At 30.3% G+C, this 18,569-nt stretch overlaps 2 protein-coding genes across 5 annotated transcripts in view; both read left to right on the plus strand.

The window, feature by feature from the left end:
* The first annotated feature begins 5,817 nt into the window (after positions 1–5,817).
* The window catches only part of LOC129944230 (glycogen-binding subunit 76A), a 50,079-nt gene continuing 37,327 nt past the window's right edge, over positions 5,818–18,569 (plus strand). For 2 of the 4 annotated variants that reach the window (XM_056053536.1, XM_056053538.1), the window contains exon 1: positions 17,486–17,888. The gene's annotated coding sequence lies outside the window, so the exon portion shown is untranslated. Of the gene's footprint in view, positions 6,721–17,485; positions 17,889–18,569 lie in introns of those variants that run through there. The other 2 variants (XM_056053537.1, XM_056053535.1) reach the window with 2 other exon arrangements.
* LOC129944232 (biogenesis of lysosome-related organelles complex 1 subunit 2) overlaps positions 11,351–18,569 on the plus strand; it is a 73,656-nt gene continuing 66,437 nt past the window's right edge. The window contains exon 1 of the mRNA XM_056053540.1: positions 11,351–11,356. The gene's annotated coding sequence lies outside the window, so the exon portion shown is untranslated. The remainder of the gene's footprint in view (positions 11,357–18,569) is intronic.

An 18,569-nucleotide genomic window follows, 5' to 3' on the forward strand; every position in this document is an offset into this window, starting at 1 on the left:
TATTAATATATCTGCTTGGTTGATAATAAGACTATTTATTTCCGCTAATTTTTTCCTTACAAGATTTTTAGTTTAAAGATCACTTAATTGCGCTGAAATTTGATGATTTTGTCTAAAAGTTTCAGTCAAAATATTTGCTTTTTCCTCCTGAGTTACAAATACATTACTTTGCATTCGGAGGGGAGGAATATTTGAGCCTTTCTTCTTAATTATTTTTGTAACTTTCCAAAACGGCTTAGAACCTTTATCAAAACTAGATAATAGGTTGTTCCAGTTTTGATTTCGGAAAATTTGGATTTCTTCTTTAATTCGAAAGTTAAGGATTTTTAGGTTAGTTTTAAAAGTGTCTAACCTATACCGAATCCACATTCTCTTTTCAGAATTTCGCAATCGAATTAGTTACAAAATACTGTTCGGCAACGGTTTAAGGTTTGAGGAAACTGAGGTATCAAATTGGCTGTGCTTGGATAAAATTCTTACTTTTCTTGCTTATTTCGAATATAGTAAGCTTGACTATCAGCTCACATAGATCGAATTCGATTATTTTGACTGTCATTTATCAACAATCATCTTAGGCTTTTCCATACCAGCGTTATTATTATCGAAAATGATTGATGTGTTTTATCTTTTAAGATTTAATACGTAAAACAAAAGCAATTTGTGATTCTACTTTCTATTGCTTTCAATTTCAGAAACCTACTATATAGTTTTCATTTTGACGGGTAGAGGGCTGTTTTCTGCTTCAAATGTTTGACACAATGCATTTATAATTTGCCTAAACTTAAGGAGTTATTACTACTCCAATATGTTTTACTGCTTGAACAGAATGGTGTAGCTGTAGCTGTAGCCTGTAGCACTGTCAAAGTTAAAAGATACGAAAATAGTATACATCGACACAATGAGAAGCTGTAGCTGTAGCTGTAGCTGTAGCAGTAGCTGCAGCGCAAGTTGACTCAACTTTAACTTTTGGCGACGCTGCAAGCTACATTTGAGATGACAGATGGGGGAAACCCATTTCATTTTTTGACTTTTCACTTTTTTTTTGGTAGCGTTCAATGCATTTGAGAGTTTTTTCTGGTTTTGTTACTTTTTTATAGTATGCTACCATACAAATTCAGTTCAAATATAATTTTTATATGCGTTGAACATGCCCGAATAAATTTCCTGTGCTACACCATTGTGGGCGACCTTTGCTACATTAGTGAGCGTTTTTATTGACAGCTTATACTACAGCGATTTTCTTAGCTACAGCTGCATCTCATTCTGTTCAAGCAGTTAAGTTTAAGCACAGCACGTGCTTAGAAAAATAGGGAAGGATTTAAGAGGAGATACCAGTGCACATTGGTTTGATATGGAAATAGGAAGGAAAACAGAGCTACATAGACTAAATCACAAACACGCTTCAGCTTTGGCTTCGTCTGCGTTACGGTTCGCTTGCTTCGAGGTTGCTTTGAATGACATTTCTATTATTTCATACCTCCAAAGAGCAAATATTTTGTTTGTTGACATTTTCTTACTGCTGTTGAGCTGTCAGACAAAGCAAATGTTCAGATAATTGAACTAGAGCTTCCGTTTGGAGTCACATTGCGTTACATTACGTTCTTTTCCTTACGATTGTCAAACGAAACGTGAGGTCGAAGCTCCATTGTGATAGCATGCATTGAATTCCTATGGCTGAACTCGTAAACGTCAGGTGAAGCCGAAGCTGAAGCGTGTTTGTGTTTCAGTCATAATGTTCAGATAATTGAACTAGAGCTTCCGTTTGGAGTCACATTACGTTACATTACGTTCTTTTCCTTACGATTGTCAAACGAAACTTAGGTCGGAGCTCCATTGTGATAGAATGTATTGAATTCCTATGGCTGAACTCGTAAACGTCAGGCGAAGCCGAAGCTGAAGCGTGTTTGTGTTTCAGCCATGTGCTGTTAAAAAAAATGTTTATACTTGACAGTACGTTCGGAATTGGGTTCAAGGGTAAACTGATGAGCATTCATTGAAATGCGAGTATTATAGCTGAATTTTTAAGAGGAGTGGATGCAACTAACTGATTCCATGGAAAGTTTATATTGGACATACATCTTTTTATTTTCTCAGGATAAAGTATATTGGTCATTGCTGATACAACAAACAGCATGTAACAGAGTTTTCGTATCTGGGTTCGTATTATTTTTCAACAACAATAAATTTGGATACCTAAATTTTTATCGAAACAAAGTATTTGCCAAAAAGATCGCCTGTAAAAATATATATGTACGTTCCTGTTGTATAATACAAACACAATGTTGGCAATATTTATTTGATGTATTAAAATCAACTTTTTGGCATTTTGTGAATATGGTTACTACGAGTTTTCACGATTTGGTCTAATGACCTACTGAAAACAATGCTATGCACAACGTGGCTATCTATGAAGAATGCCCTTAAATCCTTAGGATTAGAGCATGTATATGTTAACAGATTTTTTTAAAAATTTAGGCTGGGATGAGACGCACCCTGATAAATGCAAATTCCCCTCATCGATTTTTCTTGCTTAAAAGTTGTAGGTTTTCGTATTTTGTATAAAAAAATTATCACTTGAAATATTTTTCAAAATTTTAAATTACCAGTAATATTTTCCATTTAAAGATAAAGTTTAGTTTGAAAATCTAGTTTTGTTAAACGTTGATCGAAAACAAATTTTAATCAATCTAATTAACATTTCTAAATTTTTTACAAATTAAATGAATGAAATTATTTGAGAGATATCAAGAACCGAAAATCAATTTTACCAAATTTGCAAAAAGGTTTTTGTAGAATTTATTGTTTTATAAAAAAAGGACTGTTTGATTTTAATAAAAAAAACTACTAATAATGAAAACAATATTTGCTGTAAAGACAGTATTTTTAATTTTTGAAAAGCTATTTGAGTCGAAAGTAAATTTTTATTGTATTGTTTTTTTGTTTGAGGTTTTTATTTTTTGTAAAAAAAACTGTCAATTAGATTTTTCTCAAAATTTCACTGAATGTTGAGAACAATATTTAAGTTTAAAGTCCTTATATTAAAGTTCAAAAAGATATTAGAGTCGAAAATCAACTTTTACCAACTTTTATTATTTTATTATTGGGTTTTATTTTTTTTTTGTAAAAAAATGTCAATTCGATTTCCTCAAAGTTTTTCAAATGTTAAAAACAATATTTCTTGTAAGTTAAAATAAGCTGGAAGCCATAATCCCAAAGTTTTTAAAGATATTTGTGTAGAAAATCAATTTTTACCAACTTTTGTTAACTTTATTTTAAGTTTCTATTTTTTGTAAAAAAAACTGTCAATTCGATTTTTCTGAAAATTTTACTGAATGTTGAAAACATTATTTGTTAAAAGAAAAAAATCAGTTTCAAGCTAATATCTTAAAGTGTTGAAAAGATGTTTTAGTCGAAAATCAATTTTTACAAACTTTTATTAATTTTTTTGTTTAGATTTTTATTTTTTTGTAAAAAAACATTTCCTGTAATTAAAGATTTGAAAATGTTGCAGCAAGAAAATTTTATTATATTTTTTCAAACATTTAAATGCCATTCGATATCTCAAAAAGTCATAATTTTTCATAATTTATATTTGAGCATCGTTATGCCGTTTTTTTTTTTTTAATTAATTTTGTATGTATACAATTTTTCAGTCTTAGTTTTATAATATTTGTGGTATGCAGTTAAGTTGCAAGGTCTTTTTTTCAATTTCGTAAAAGAATGATGACCCATTTTCAAGATATAATAATAAATTTAATATTTTTTTTTTAAATCAAAAATATAAACAATGACATTTTTTATCTTCAAATATTATTTAAATAGTATAAAACCTTGCGTAGAAAAACAAAATAAAGGTTCTATGGGTGGTACCCTTCTAAAGAAATTTACAAATATTTTGATTATATTGAATGATGACAAATTAAAAAAAAGAGGCTAGGATGCAACCCACACTGATAACTTCCCATCCCGTCTGTCGATTTGTCTTGCTTAAAAGTTTGTCTATATGTACTCGTATCAATTTTTACCAAATTTGCGTATTTTTTTTGTAGATTTTATTTTTTATATAAAAACGGACTGTTGGATTTTTATATAAAAATTACTGAATATCGAAAACAATATTTTCTGTAAAATAAAATAAACTTGAAGCCAATATTTCAAATTTTTCAAAAGATATTTGAGTCGATACGCAATTTTTACCAATTTTTGTTAATTTTTTTTATGTTTTTAATTTTTTGTACAAAAACTGTCAACAATATATTTTGAAATATAAAAGTAAATTAAATCTAATATCGCAAAGTTTTGAAAAGGTATTTGAGTCGAAAATCAATTTTTACCAACTTTTATTAATTTTTTAGGTTTTTATTTTTTATAAGAAAACTGTCAATTCGATTTTTCTCAACATTTTTCAGAATTTTGAAAAACATATTTCTTATCAGATAAAATAAGTTTCAAACCTAAATTTCAAGTTTTTGAGAAGATATTTGAATCGATATTCAATTTTTACCAACTTTGCGTAATGTTTTTTTTTATTTTCATTTTTTATAAAAATAACTGTCAATTCGATTTTTCTCAAAATTTTATCAGATGTCAAAAACATTATTCTCATTATTCTTCGTTGCACAAAATTGTTTTGGAGATGAAATCATATTTTAGGCGTACAATTTTGGAGGTGACAAATTTTTTTTTCAGTTTTTTTGATTTATAAAAAACATCGTTAAATGGATTTTTGTTTTTCAAAAAATATACTTCTTTGGTATCACATTACAATTTATTATATAAAATTTAATTCAAGTCTCCAGCGTTTTTGGTTCGTAAGATATTTAGGGTTAACCAAAATGTTCACCTTTCAAACTGCTATGGTAAAAAAACGACCCACGCAATTTTCTTGAGAGCCCTCTCTGCATCTTTCTGCCATATTATCTGTATAACAAAATTTATTTGAAATCGATATCTCTTCTGGTTCTTGAGCTATGGACAACGAAAAAACGTCGCGAACGTACGGACGTACGAACGTACACACACGCACGCACAGACATCTTTTATTTGGACTCTAGGGACCTTGAAACGTCGAGAAATGTCAAAATTTTCAATTTGACAAATCGGACCCATTACAATAACTTCCTATGGGAAGTTAAAAATTGCGAACATTTTAAAAAATCTATCGGCTTGTTTTTGAGAAAATTCGTAGTTTCGATTTTTGAAAAATAAAAAAAAAGATTCGGCTCAAAATTCCTAAATTCCTAAATTTGAAGTCAACCGACCCAATGATTTAGGCTGTAGGGGTCAGGACAGCCGGATGAAAACGGGAGACCCACTTTTTTCTACTTCTCTACCATCGTTTTGAGAATGAAAAACTTGCCATATAGTTTCTACCTCTATGTCGCAAATAAAAAGGACTTTCCTCGAATCTTCTTGAGAGAACTTTTCACAGCCCAGTATATTATTGCAATGGCAACACTAAATAGCTTCTCTTGTTAGTTTGTCTGATACACACTTGGACTTGGACTCGACATGATAAACATTATGTTTACTTGATAGTTCTATCTTAATAGCAAATACATTGAGACACAAAAAGCCGGTCTCTTGCTCTGGAGAGAATGTCTTGAGAAATAGCATTCTTCTCATTTGCTCTCTATTTTCAGTAATCGTACTGCGAACCTGTATGTTATTGTTATCTAGAAAAAAAAGCTTTTCATTTGAAAGCATAATCACTCAGAGGGCGAGAATGGGGGTGGATGGTTGATGAAGGTGGAATGGAAAGTGCTTTCTCTGCCGAATTTTCAAAACATCGTGCTTCTATATTCGAAGGAATATCACAGTCTCAGTTTGTTGTGTACGGTACAAAGCTAACATAACAAGAACATTACAAAAATCTCTTGCGCTCTCTGAATCTCAAATTCATATACTTTACTCAAGACTAAATTAATTACTTTTGATGCCTCCCTTACCCAGTGTCGCTCTAAGCCTAGACGATGTCCGTCACCGTCAAATTCTCAAAACCACCAAGACCAATTAATCAAATCTAACTTTAACCTACTCTGGACGTGCGGCAAGAAACGAAACGAAACGAAAAAAAAGAAAATAATTCACATTGTTTTTAATTTTTTTGAACTAATGTATGTATGTACCCATTTTGTTTATGATTGAAAAAAGTTATGTTTTATTAAGAACCATCGGTTTGTTTTTATTCTTCACTCTTCGCTTCGAACAAACTTAATTCCGATATATACAAAAAAAATAATATTATTTCTTCCCCTCGTGTGTCGTGTGTTTGAAAATAAAACTTGTGCCAACGACCTTGCAACGCCCTTGAATGACATTCTTACTGCGCGACGACTACGTCGACGACGAGGCAACCGATGGAAAAGAGAAGAATGCTCAACCGTTCGTTGGTTCTGAATTCATCTGACAACACGTCTCCATAAACACTCCTCCAATATTTTGCGGTGTTTTTGATTTGTTTAGTTTAATGATAATTTTTTAAAAGTTTTCTTTTTTTTTAACAGTCCATGTAACTTTGATGTAAAAGATAAATTAATTTAGTTTAATCGTGAGATAAGTCAGTATAAGAAGTTCAAGTAATTATAATTGTTACCTAAATGACGGTTACTATCTGAAACGTGTGTCTTTGTCTTGTGAAAATTAAAAAAAAAAGTTAATACAAAATAAATAAGAATTAATTGCATAAGGATTAACATTGTAGCGGTGAATTAAATATAGGTAAGTTTTTTTTTATTTAATTCTTAAAATTTCTATTATTATAATAGACTCTCCCACAAATTGTCTTCGAGATCTATTTTTACCATGCACCCCGCATTTGACACATCGAAATTGATATTAGCCATTTCGCCATTATATTTGTTTAACATTTAACAAGAAATAGGACAAAATTTTTAATTGCCTTTTATTTCGACTTGGAATATTTTTTTTGTCAGATGACACAAAATAATTAAAAATGTATCTTTAAAGGTCAATTTAATTAAATTATCTATTTGTTTAATAAAAAAGGAAACATTAAACTTACATAATTCTTAAAGAAAAGGAAGACATTTGGATAGGAGTAGGTAATAAAAAAAGCGGGAAGTCATTATCTTGACCTACAACTTTAACCAAGAAAAAACTATGACGTGACGTCCTTAAGTTCGTTGGTTATTGTATAGCAGTTTGCTGTTTTGTTAAAAGAGGTGTTACTTATGAGGATAAGTCACGAAAGGTTAAACGAACGATAAAGTCACTGTGTGTATGTTTTCAAAAAAAAAAAAATAAAGATAGAAATTAAAGTAAGGAGTTTCAAACTTATTTTGTTTATATTTCAATTTAAGATGTCTATTTAAAGCTAGCAGGCGTTTTGCTCATACGAAACTTGAATATTTAATTAAGAATTTAATTTTTAGCAAAGCAATTTTCGAGTTATGACTTTTCAATACAAACAATGTTTGTTTTTTTTTTATTTAAGCGTTTCTTTATTATGGAGACATTTATATTCTAAGTATTTTCTGATTGGAATTGAAATTTTGTTACAATTAAAGAATAATATGATGTGTAAATTTAGCCTTAATATTCATTTTTTGGCATAGTATTCTTTTTGAACCTGAGAAACTCAATTGTTTGTTAAATGTCTGTATTGCTATAATAGTAATGAATATGAGTTAGGAAATTTAAAATTTAAAAACATTTATTTTAAGGGCGACTGGCCTTATTATTTATTAACTTCCCATAGGAAGTATTTGTCAAATTGAAAATTTTGACATTTCTCGACTTTTTAAGGTCCCTAGAGTCCAAATAAAAGATTTTTAGAAAGATGTCTGTGCGTGCGTGTGTACGTACGTTCGTACGCCCGTACGTCAAGTACGTTCGCGACGGTTTTTTCGTCGTCCATAGCTCAAGAACCAGTAGAGACATCGATTTCAAATAAATTTTGTTATACAGATAATAAAGCAGAAAGATTCAAAAAGGACTCTCAAAAGAATTGCGTGGGTGGTTTTTTTACCATAGCAGTTTGAAAAAAAAGGTGAAAATTAATTTTAGTTAAACCTAAATATCTTACGAACCAAAAACGCTAGAGGCTTGAATTAAATTTCATATAATATAATAATACAATAACGTGAAGTATATTTTTTGACAAAAATCTATTTAACGATTTTTTTATAAATCAAAAAAAAAAAATTAAAAAAAATTTGTCACCTCCAAAATTTTACGAATCAAATATGATTTCATCTCAAAAACAATTTTGTGCAACGAAGAATAATGTTTTTGACATCCGATAAAATTTTGAGAACAATCGAATTGACAGTTTCTTTTATAAAAAATAAAAATCTAAAAAAAAATCACTCAAAGTTGGTAAAAATTGAATATCGATTCAAATATCTTTTCAAAAAATTGAAATTTAGGCTTCAAACTTATTTTATCTTAAAAGAACTATTGTTTTCAACGTTAGGACAAATTTTGAGAAATATCGAATTAACAGTTTTTGTACAAAAAAACAAAAACCTAAAAAAAATGTATAAAAGTTGGTAAAAATTTACTTTCGACTCAAATAGCTTTTTAAAAATTAAAAATATTCGCTTCAAACTTATTTTATTTTACAGAAAATATTGTTTTCGATATGCAGTAATTTTTGCATTAAAATCCAACGGTCTGTGTTTTCATAAAAAATAAAATCTACAAAAAATAGTACGCAAATTTGGTAAAAATCGATATGAGTACATATAGACAAACTTTTAGGCAAGACAAATCGACAGACGGGATGTAAAGTTATCAGTGTGGGTCGCATCCCAGCCTCTTTTTAAAATTTGTATCATTAAATCACTTTTCAACAATGCGATTACCTGCAGGTTTCATTATATCTTTAAGGAATTTTATCTAACTTTGGTTTTTAACAGGCTTTTGCATTTTTTATTGAACCTACCTTTTTTAAATGTTATTATTTATTTACCAAAAACATGACCAAAAACCTGAGTTGATTAAGTTTTAAGAGCAATTTAAAATAAATAAAAACATAAGTTAGAGAGCTTTAAAAAACTCAGAACTTTTAATAATTGTTTATTATTTTCAATTAAAAAAATTAAATTCTTTGTAAAATTGTAACAAAAAAACTTCAAGAAATGCCTGACCATTGAGAAACAAAACCATACATTTAAAAACAGTGTTTTGTATTTTATTCGTTTATTAAACAGGGCTATTAGCGCATATCTTGATGGTATTCAGGATTAAAAGCTTAAATAGAAATTCAAATTTTCAATTCACGGTTCTTAAAAAATCAGTTGAAGTTGAATGGAAATAATATCTTCTAGTAGTTCTTCTAAAAAATCATAGAATAAGAATATCTGAATAAAAAATAGGCTGGGATGTGACCCACTCTGATAACTTCCCATTCCGTCTGTCAATTTGTCTTGATTAGGTTAAAAAAGTTATTAGTTAAATTATTTTTAAAAATTTATAAATTACCAACAATATTTTCCATATAAGGAAATAGTTTAGTTTGAAATTTTCAAACTGCTTTGTTTAATAGATTTTAGTCGAAACAAATTTTTACTAATTTAGCGTTTCTTAAATTTTTAAAAATTAGATGAATGAAATTAATTTGAGAGATATCAAGAACCGAACATCAATTTTTAATTAATTTGCGTACTATTTTTTGTAGATTTTATTTTTTTATGGAAAAACGGACTGTTGAATTTTTATACAAAAAAACTACTAATATCAAAAACAATATTTGCTATGGAGACAGTATTTTTAATTTTTGAAAAGCTATTTGAGTCAAAAATCAATTTTTACCAACTTTTATTAATTTTTGTTTAGGTTTTTTTATTTTTTGTAAAAAACTGTTAATAAAATACTTCTCAAAATTGTTTGGAATGTTGAAAACAATATTTCTTATAAGTGAAAATTAGTTGAAATCCAAAACGTTAAAAACAATATTATTCGTTGCACAAAATTGTTTTGGAGAAAAAATAATTTTTTATTCGTAAAATTATCAAGGCTAAAAATTTGAGTGAGATATTTAGGGTTTTTTTAAAACTTGAGAGCCCTTACTGCATCTTTTTGCATTATTATCTGTATAGCAAATCTTATTTGAAGTTGATATCTCTTCTGGTTCTTGAACTATGGACGACGAAAAAACGTTGCGAACGTTCGGATGTATACGTACACACGCACGCACAGGCACCTTTCTAAAAATCTTTTATTTCGACTCTACGGACCTTGAAACGTCAAGAAATGTAAAAATTTCGAAAAATCAGACCTATTACAATAACTTTCTATGGGAAGTTAATAATAATTGAAAAACATGCTTTAATTGCTTAAACATTAGAAAATGAACAGATACCAAAACTCTAATAATTCGATAGTGATAAAATATTAATTTAATTCACTGTAGAGGGTGTTTTTTTAGAAATATAAATTTTGAAATAATGAAGCAAAACAGATGATTTTTTTCAAAGATAACATGAAATTTACTTAGCTTGAAAGATTATCTTTTTGAATTATAAAGTAAATATAATTTCTTTCATATGCCCGTCACCGCGCGCTGGTTCAAACGTAGTCTAATTTGGACGTCCAACTTTTGATATTTTTTCCAACATTTTTGACCGCATATCGGCCTTTAACGAGGTGACAGTTTTCCTCCAAGTGGCCAATCGTTTTGAGTTTTGAGCCACAAAAATAGTCAATCGACATTTGACAAAGCATCAAAGCATTTAACATTTAAAGCAGTATTCACATGAGCGCTACCAACGAATGAACGAATTTTCGCCGATTTTGAAATTCCTTTCACATGAGAGTTTTTAATTCGTCGAGAAAGAAGTTTGACAAGGAGCCACAGCCAAACACCATTCACCACCGAAGTCCGAAACCAAAACAAGAATGATTTTTTAGGTTAAGTACCCGTGATTATTTTATTCGTTGCTAGTATGGATAATGTGGAACGCGAATAAAGCTTGACAGTTCGTATTAACTACAATTCTCTCATGTGAAAGAAATGTAAAAAACAGACGAATATTCATTCATTCGTTGGTCGTGCTCATGTGAAAAGTGCTTAACGTATCCATTAAACCATAAGAGAACTTTATCACTAAACTAAATTGCTTGAGAAGATTGGGATGAACGGCCATCTTCTTTTGGATCCATTCACCGAACCATTTGCTTGATGGCAAAATAAGCTACAAATAAATTACCTCACAGCTGACAAAATGGCCACCAGTTAAATAGTATTGCCAACTTAAACTTTTATACCTCTAAAAAAACATCCTTAACAGTAAAAATACGTAAGGTGCTTTAAATTACATCTTTATGGTAAGTATATGATTTATGGCTGAATCACAAACACACTTCAGCTTCGGCTTCACCTGAAGTTTAAAAGTTCAGCCGTAGGAATTCAATGCATGCTATCACAATGGAGCTTCGACCTAAGTTTCGTTTGACAATCGTTAGGAAAAGAACGTAATGTGACTCCAAACGGAAGCTCTAGCTCAATTATCTGAACATTTGCTTTGTCTGACAGCTGTAAAAAAATGTCAACAAACAAAATATTTGCTCTTTGGAGGTATGAAATAATAGAAATGTCATTCAAAGCAACCTCGAAGCAAGGCCACCGTAACGCAGACGAAGCCAAAGCTGAAGCGTGTTTGTGATTCAGCCATTAAACATGTTAATTTTTATTTAATATTGTTAACACGTCATTAGTACTAAACACATACCCAATATTAAGTCTTTATAGATTAATATTCCTAACACGTATGTCCGCCATCTTGAATATCTGTATAACTATATAGGCTTATAAAGGGTGATTTTTTTGAGGTTAGGATTTTCATGCAATAGTATTTGACAGATCACGCGGGATTTCAGACATGGTGTCAAAGAGAAAGATGCTCAGTATGCTTTGACATTTCATCATGAATAGACTTACTAACGAGCAACGCTTGCAAATCATTGAATTTTATTACCAAAATCAGTGTTCGGTTCAAAATGTGTTTCGCGCTTTACGTCCGATTTATGGTCTACATAATCGACCAAGTGAGCAAACAATTAATGCGATTGTGACCAAGTTTCGCACTCAGTTTACTTTATTGGACATTAAACCAACCACACGAATGCGTACAGCGTACAGAAGAGAATATTGCGTCTGTTTCTGAGAGTGTTGCTGAAGACCGTGAAATGTCGATTCGTCGCCGTTCGCAGCAATTGGGTTTGTGTTATTCGACCACATGGAAGATTTTACGCAAAGATCTTGGTGTAAAACCGTATAAAATACAGCTCGTGCAAGAACTGAAGCCGAACGATCTGCCACAACGTCGAATTTTCAGTGAATGGGCCCTAGAAAAGTTGGAAGAAAATCCGCTTTTTTATCGACAAATTTTGTTCAGCGATGATGCTCATTTCTGGTTGAATGGCTACGTAAATAAGCAAAATTGCCGCATTTGGAGTGAAGAGCAACCAGAAACCGTTCAGGAACTGCCCATGCATCCCGAAAAATTCACTGTTTGGTGTGGTTTGTACGCTGGTGGAATCATTGGACCGTATTTTTTCAAAGATGCTGTTGGACGCAACGTTACGGTGAATGGCGATCGCTATCGTTCAATGCTAACAAACTTTTTGTTGCCAAAAATGGAAGAACTGAACTTGGTTGACATGTGGTTTCAACAAGATGGCGCTACATGCCACACAGCTCGCGATTCTATGGCCATTTTGAGAGAAAACTTCGGAGAACAATTCATCTCAAGGAATGGACCGGTAAGTTGGCCACCAAGATCATGCGATTTGACGCCTTTAGACTATTTTTTGTGGGGCTACGTCAAGTCTAAAGTCTACACAAATAAGCCAGCAACTATTCCAGCTTTGGAAGACAATATTTCCGAAGAAATTCGGGCTATTCCTGCCGAAATGCTCGAAAAAGTTACCCAAAATTGGACTTTCCGAATGGACCACCTAAGACGCAGCCGCGGTCAACATTTAAACGAAATTATCTTCAAAAAGTAAATGTCATGGACCAATCTAACGTTTCAAATAAAGAATCGATGAGATTTTGCAAATTGTATGCGTTTTTTTTTTTTAAAAGTTCTCAAGCTCTTAAAAAATCACCGTTTACATTTATTGTATTCTCGATAAGTCTAGAACTATTAAACTAAATGTAAATAACTTAAATGGGTCCAAGTAGTTGGTGCAGCTTGTATTTCCTCAAAAACTTTCCTTTTTGTAATAAGCTAAGATAACTTTGAAAAATGTGTCAATATATTCGGAACGTTAAACCAAATAAGTGTACATAGTACAAGAATAACTTTAAGGCTGTAGCTATAAACTAGTTCTAATTTCTTTTAACACTTAATTAATAATAGTTTGTGATCTGGATTTATTGCAGAAACCTTAAAATTAGTTCTCATTATAGCGGATAGATGGCAATTTGGTGTTGTAAATGGTAATGCAGTGCGAAATGAAGTTGTAAGAAAAGGGACAGATAAAGTTTTTAAACTAAACGAACAATAAAAAAAGAAAAAGCTGTATGATTTGGATCTACAGCGAATCGTTATTTTTTGCAGGATAACCTATAAATATATTCGATGCGATGATATAAAAGGGCCTTTATAAACATCCTACTTAAGACGACAATATTAAATGTTTGCTCTTTTATTTAAAAATTTCTTATATTTAGATACATTTTATTTTTCTTATATAAGTTTTATGCATTCAAGTGTATATACAAAACTATAATTCTACCCTTTATATAGCAAGTTTTTATGCATTGTTTTCAAACAATCACACGTGTTTTGTTGAATTAACACACGCCTACAATGTTAAACCACCCACACTCTTTTGTCACGTATAAATATGAAATAGGGACGAATAAACAAATTAATTTAAAAAAAAAAGATAAAAGCATTATGATCCAAAAAGAATGAGTGAGACGAAAACAGAGAAGGTATTGCCATTGCCGTAAATTGGTTACAATATTTTTAAATAGTCACTTCGACTTCGACAGATAGATAGACTTTCATCTATGTAGTTATGGTATAAGATCAATCTTTCTCTACCATCAAACTCTACACTACACTATGTGTGGTGGCAAATATTTTTTTAAAAAGGAATTAAAAAAGACTTTTTAACGAAAATGAATAAAAACAAAATAAATATAACTTGCCGAAAGGAAAATACAAGAAAAATCTTCTAAAAATAGATGCATTTTTATATATTGCAAAGTGTAATTGTTCGCTTTTGCAGCAAAGAGCGATATGGTATTAAGGGTGACCAAGTTATATTTAAGTTTGCAAGCATTTATTATAGACGGTAGCTTTATATTATTATCGATAATAATAAATTGCGGTAATATTGGTTTCTATTTAAATTGACTTCAGCACTTTAGTTTTATGATGGCTTTTCTGTAGTAAATTTACAAATGGTAAGGTAGTGCGAAATTTACTGAAATTGTTTGAAAAATAACCAAGATTAGCGATATTAAAGCTTTTCGCTATTAACAAGAATAAAACGTGGCCTTAATGATATTGTTCTGAATAATAACGTTGGATTAATCTGTATCTGGATTTGCACATTTGAAAAAAGTAGAACGGGGTATGTCCAACATATGGAATTTTTTAAAAAGTGACTCTATTTTTTGATATACTCAATTAATCTAACTAATGTAATTTCAAGACTTTTTACTCTTTTTTTTGGGTATTAAAAAGTGAAGAACAATGTAAATTCACCGTATTGGCTAACACGCTTCAAGCTACGGCTTTATCTGCGTTATTTTGTGCCTGCTTCCAGGTTGCTTTGAATGACAATTCCAATATGACATTTCTAAAATGGCACTTCTGTCATTAGCGGCTGCTATTTTCTTCTCAAAATAAAAAAAATATGAGTTTTTAAATGGAAACAAATAATTTATCGCTGAAGGAATCCAATAGGAATCCCTTCAAAAGCAAAAGGTATTTTGTTTGTTGACTTTTTACAGCTGTTGAGCTGTCAGACAAAGCAAATGTTTAGCAAACTTGAACTAGAGCTTCCGTTTGGAGTCACATTACGTAACATTATGTTATTTCCTTACGCTGAATTCGTAAACGTCAGGCAAAGCCGAAGCTAAAGCGTGTTTGTGTTTCAGCCATTAGTTATTTTTATAATAAGACGTGTTCAGATTAAAACGAAAAGGCTGCAGTTTAGTATCAGTGAGATGAACTGTCCAATTTTCACATGTCCAATTTTATATGATTTTATACGATTGTTTAACTAAATTGGTTGTTCAAATAAATTCGTAGAAGTATGTATGTTTAATGTATGCAGGCATTTAAAGCAGACAAACATCCCTTTCAGTTATCATATCTAATAATGTGTGGGCTCATAAAAGGTACGTTTTATTCAACTATTAAATTCCCATAAGAAGTTATTATTAAAAGTCCGATTTGTAGAATTGAAAATTTTGACATTTCTCGACGTTTCAAGGCCGCTAGAATGTAATTTTTTTTTAGAAAGATGTACGTACGTTTTTACGTTCGGGAAATCGTTCTTATCCTAAAAACCAGTAAAGCGAATCGACATTTGTTTGAAAAAAAAAAAACAAAAAACCTTAAAAAAACATAACTAAAACTTTTTAAAAATAGATTTTTAAATATATTTTCAAAAACTATTCGATTCTCGATATCTCGTGAATAAATGAATGAATGAAATCTTCAAAATAAATTCATTCTGTGCTAAATTTTACAAAAATAGATTTTGAAACCAAACTTTTTTATCATATGCAAAATATTGTTGGTAATTTTTAATTAATATTTTACAAACATTCAACAAAAAAACTTATAAGAAGACAAATCGACAGACGAGATGGGAAGTTATCAGTGTGGGTCGCATTCAAGCATATTTAACTTCCCATAGGAAGTTATTGTAATGGGTCCGATTTATCAAACTGAAAATGTTGACATTTCTCGACGTTTCAAGGTCCCTAGAGTCTTAATAAAAGATTTTTAGAAAGATGTACATATGTGCGTGCATGTGTACGTACGTCCGTACGTTCGTGACGTTTTTTTCGTCTTCCATAGCTCAAGGACCAGAAGAGATATCGATTTCAAATAAATTTTGTTTACAGATAATAAGGAAAAAAAGGTGAACATTTTGGTTAACCCTAAATATCTGACAAACCAAAAACGCTAGAGACTTGAATTAAATTGTATATAATATTTTGAAACGTGATATTAAAGAAATATATTTTTGAAAAAAATCCATTTAACGTTTTTTTTATAAATCAAAAAATCTGAAAAAAAAATGTTCACCTCCAAAATTTTTCTACTAAAATATGATTTCATCTCCAAAACAATTTTGTGCAACGAAGAATAATGTTTTTAATATCTGATACAGTTTTGAGAAAAATCGAATTGACAGTTTTTTTTAACGAAAAATAAAAACCTAAAAAAAAATGTATAAAAGTGGGTAAAAATTGATTTTTGACTCAAATATCTTTTCAAAAATTAAAAATATTGGCTTCAAACTAATTGTATCTTTCAAAAAATATTGTTGTTAACATTCAGTAAAATTTTGAAAAAGATCGAATTGAATGTTTTTGTACAAAAAATTAAAAACCTAAAAAAAATTAACAAAAGTTTGTAGAAATTTATTTTCGACTCAAATAGCTTTTCAAAAATTAAAAATATTGGCTTCAAACTTATAAACTTATAAAATATAAAATCTACAAAAAATAGTACGCAAATTTGGTAAAAATTGATACGAGTACATATAGACAAACTTTTAAGCAAGACAAATCGACAGACGGAATGGGAAGTTATCGGTGTGGTTCGCATCCCAGCCTCTTTTTTATTTTACAAATGTTGAGTTCACTCTAATTTCATTGCCCCTTAATTAAACAATCAATCAAACAAGAAGTGCCAAAATATATATACGTACAAAATCAAGAAATGTTAAATTGCAAAAAACCATTTTCTATTCCGTGATCATAGGAAAAAAATACAGATGGCCACCGTACTAAAAGTATGGTATCTTTGCTGTTTGCTGCCGGCAAATACAAACTTGAACGGCTGAATGAATCTGACTTATCGACTACGACCGACGACGACGACGTAAAGTATTTTTGTCTTTATTTTGCTAGATATTTGGCGAAGCCGGTCAAAACGTTCTTTTCAAATCAGGTACATACCATAATATTCCATTTGGGTACATGTACAGACATTTTTGCAGATTGCAGATAAGTATGTTTGTTTCTTTAAAGATTAAGATACATTTGAGTTTTCTTGTGGATTAAAATAAAAAGTATCTTTCTGTTTCAGTTTGAATTAGTTGTAGATACGTAAATATTTGCAATCAAAGAGCATCAGAAGTTGACGAATATCTTTCTGTTTGTTTATACCACACTCACCATCGCCGCCGTCTGTATCTTACATAGTACATAAATATGTAGCTAGGTATATGCTTCGACTACGACGATCTTGGCAATCGCTGTGGTGATACATTTTTGCATCCATCTTTTTGGGTTTGCACTTGTGAAGCAAAAGAATATTTAAGTAGTGTATTTTTGGCCTTTAAACGGATGCATTGATTCGCATCGCACGGTATCTGATCAGAACTGTCTACGTCCATTGCCGTCATTCTCGTCATATCGTCGCCGACGTGCGTCGTTTTGGTTGCCCGATAAGAGTGAAATTAATTATTTATTTGCTAGTGGAAATATTTTAATTACTTCAAAAAAAAAAAAAAAAAAATTGTTTATGAAAGTGATGATACATGCATATAAATAAAATTGATTTATGCATACGAAAAGTTTGAAAAAAGTGTTAATTATTCAGAGGAATCTAAATTAAATAAAGATTGAGAACATCAATCAACATTTTAGATACAAATATTCCTGTATAAGATTTATTTATAACAGCAGCCAGCCGCCTTCCATCAGTGTATGAGCGGTACGTACTTTACGAGTAGAATTGAATGTGTACTTAACCATTTAAGTTATAATTTTTATTATCATTCAGTACAGAACATAAATATTTGGGTGGAAAATGTTTAAATACCTACCTACTTACTGTAAATGCATTCTTATCTGTTGGTGACATAAATGCTTTGACAATAATTACGGCATAAATATTTATGATTGTTTACATGTTTAATATTATCTTATTTGTATACATTCTTCTGTTGATTAAAGAATAAAATAAATCGAATTCTTCAGTTGATGCCAGATAAGTCCATTCTTTGTTCTCCCTGGTCTGCTGTTTTTTTTCTAGGTGGTAACACTGTCAAATGTGTAAAATTGAAGCTTAGTTATCTCCAGAAAAGGTTATTAAGATTTTCATAGCATTCGTATATGACAGATAGCTTTTAAAAAATGTTAACGTGGTTATAATGTGACAGGCTAACAAGAAAAAAAATAATTAGTTAAAATACATTTACGTTAAGAGGGCGTTTGATACGCCCTTAAACTTTTTATTACTTTTTTTCCAGAGTTTGTAAGATTATATAAAGTCCTACAATACAAGGAAGTGATTTATAATTTTGATGATGTATCAATGAACCAGTCAGTTATTCGGAATTATAGTTCCTTTTATCTTTGCTATTGACCTGCCTTTTAAAACATTTCATTTATT

This window comes from Eupeodes corollae, chromosome 2 (assembly GCF_945859685.1).
Source record: "Eupeodes corollae chromosome 2, idEupCoro1.1, whole genome shotgun sequence".
Classification (NCBI taxonomy): domain Eukaryota; kingdom Metazoa; phylum Arthropoda; class Insecta; order Diptera; family Syrphidae; genus Eupeodes; species Eupeodes corollae.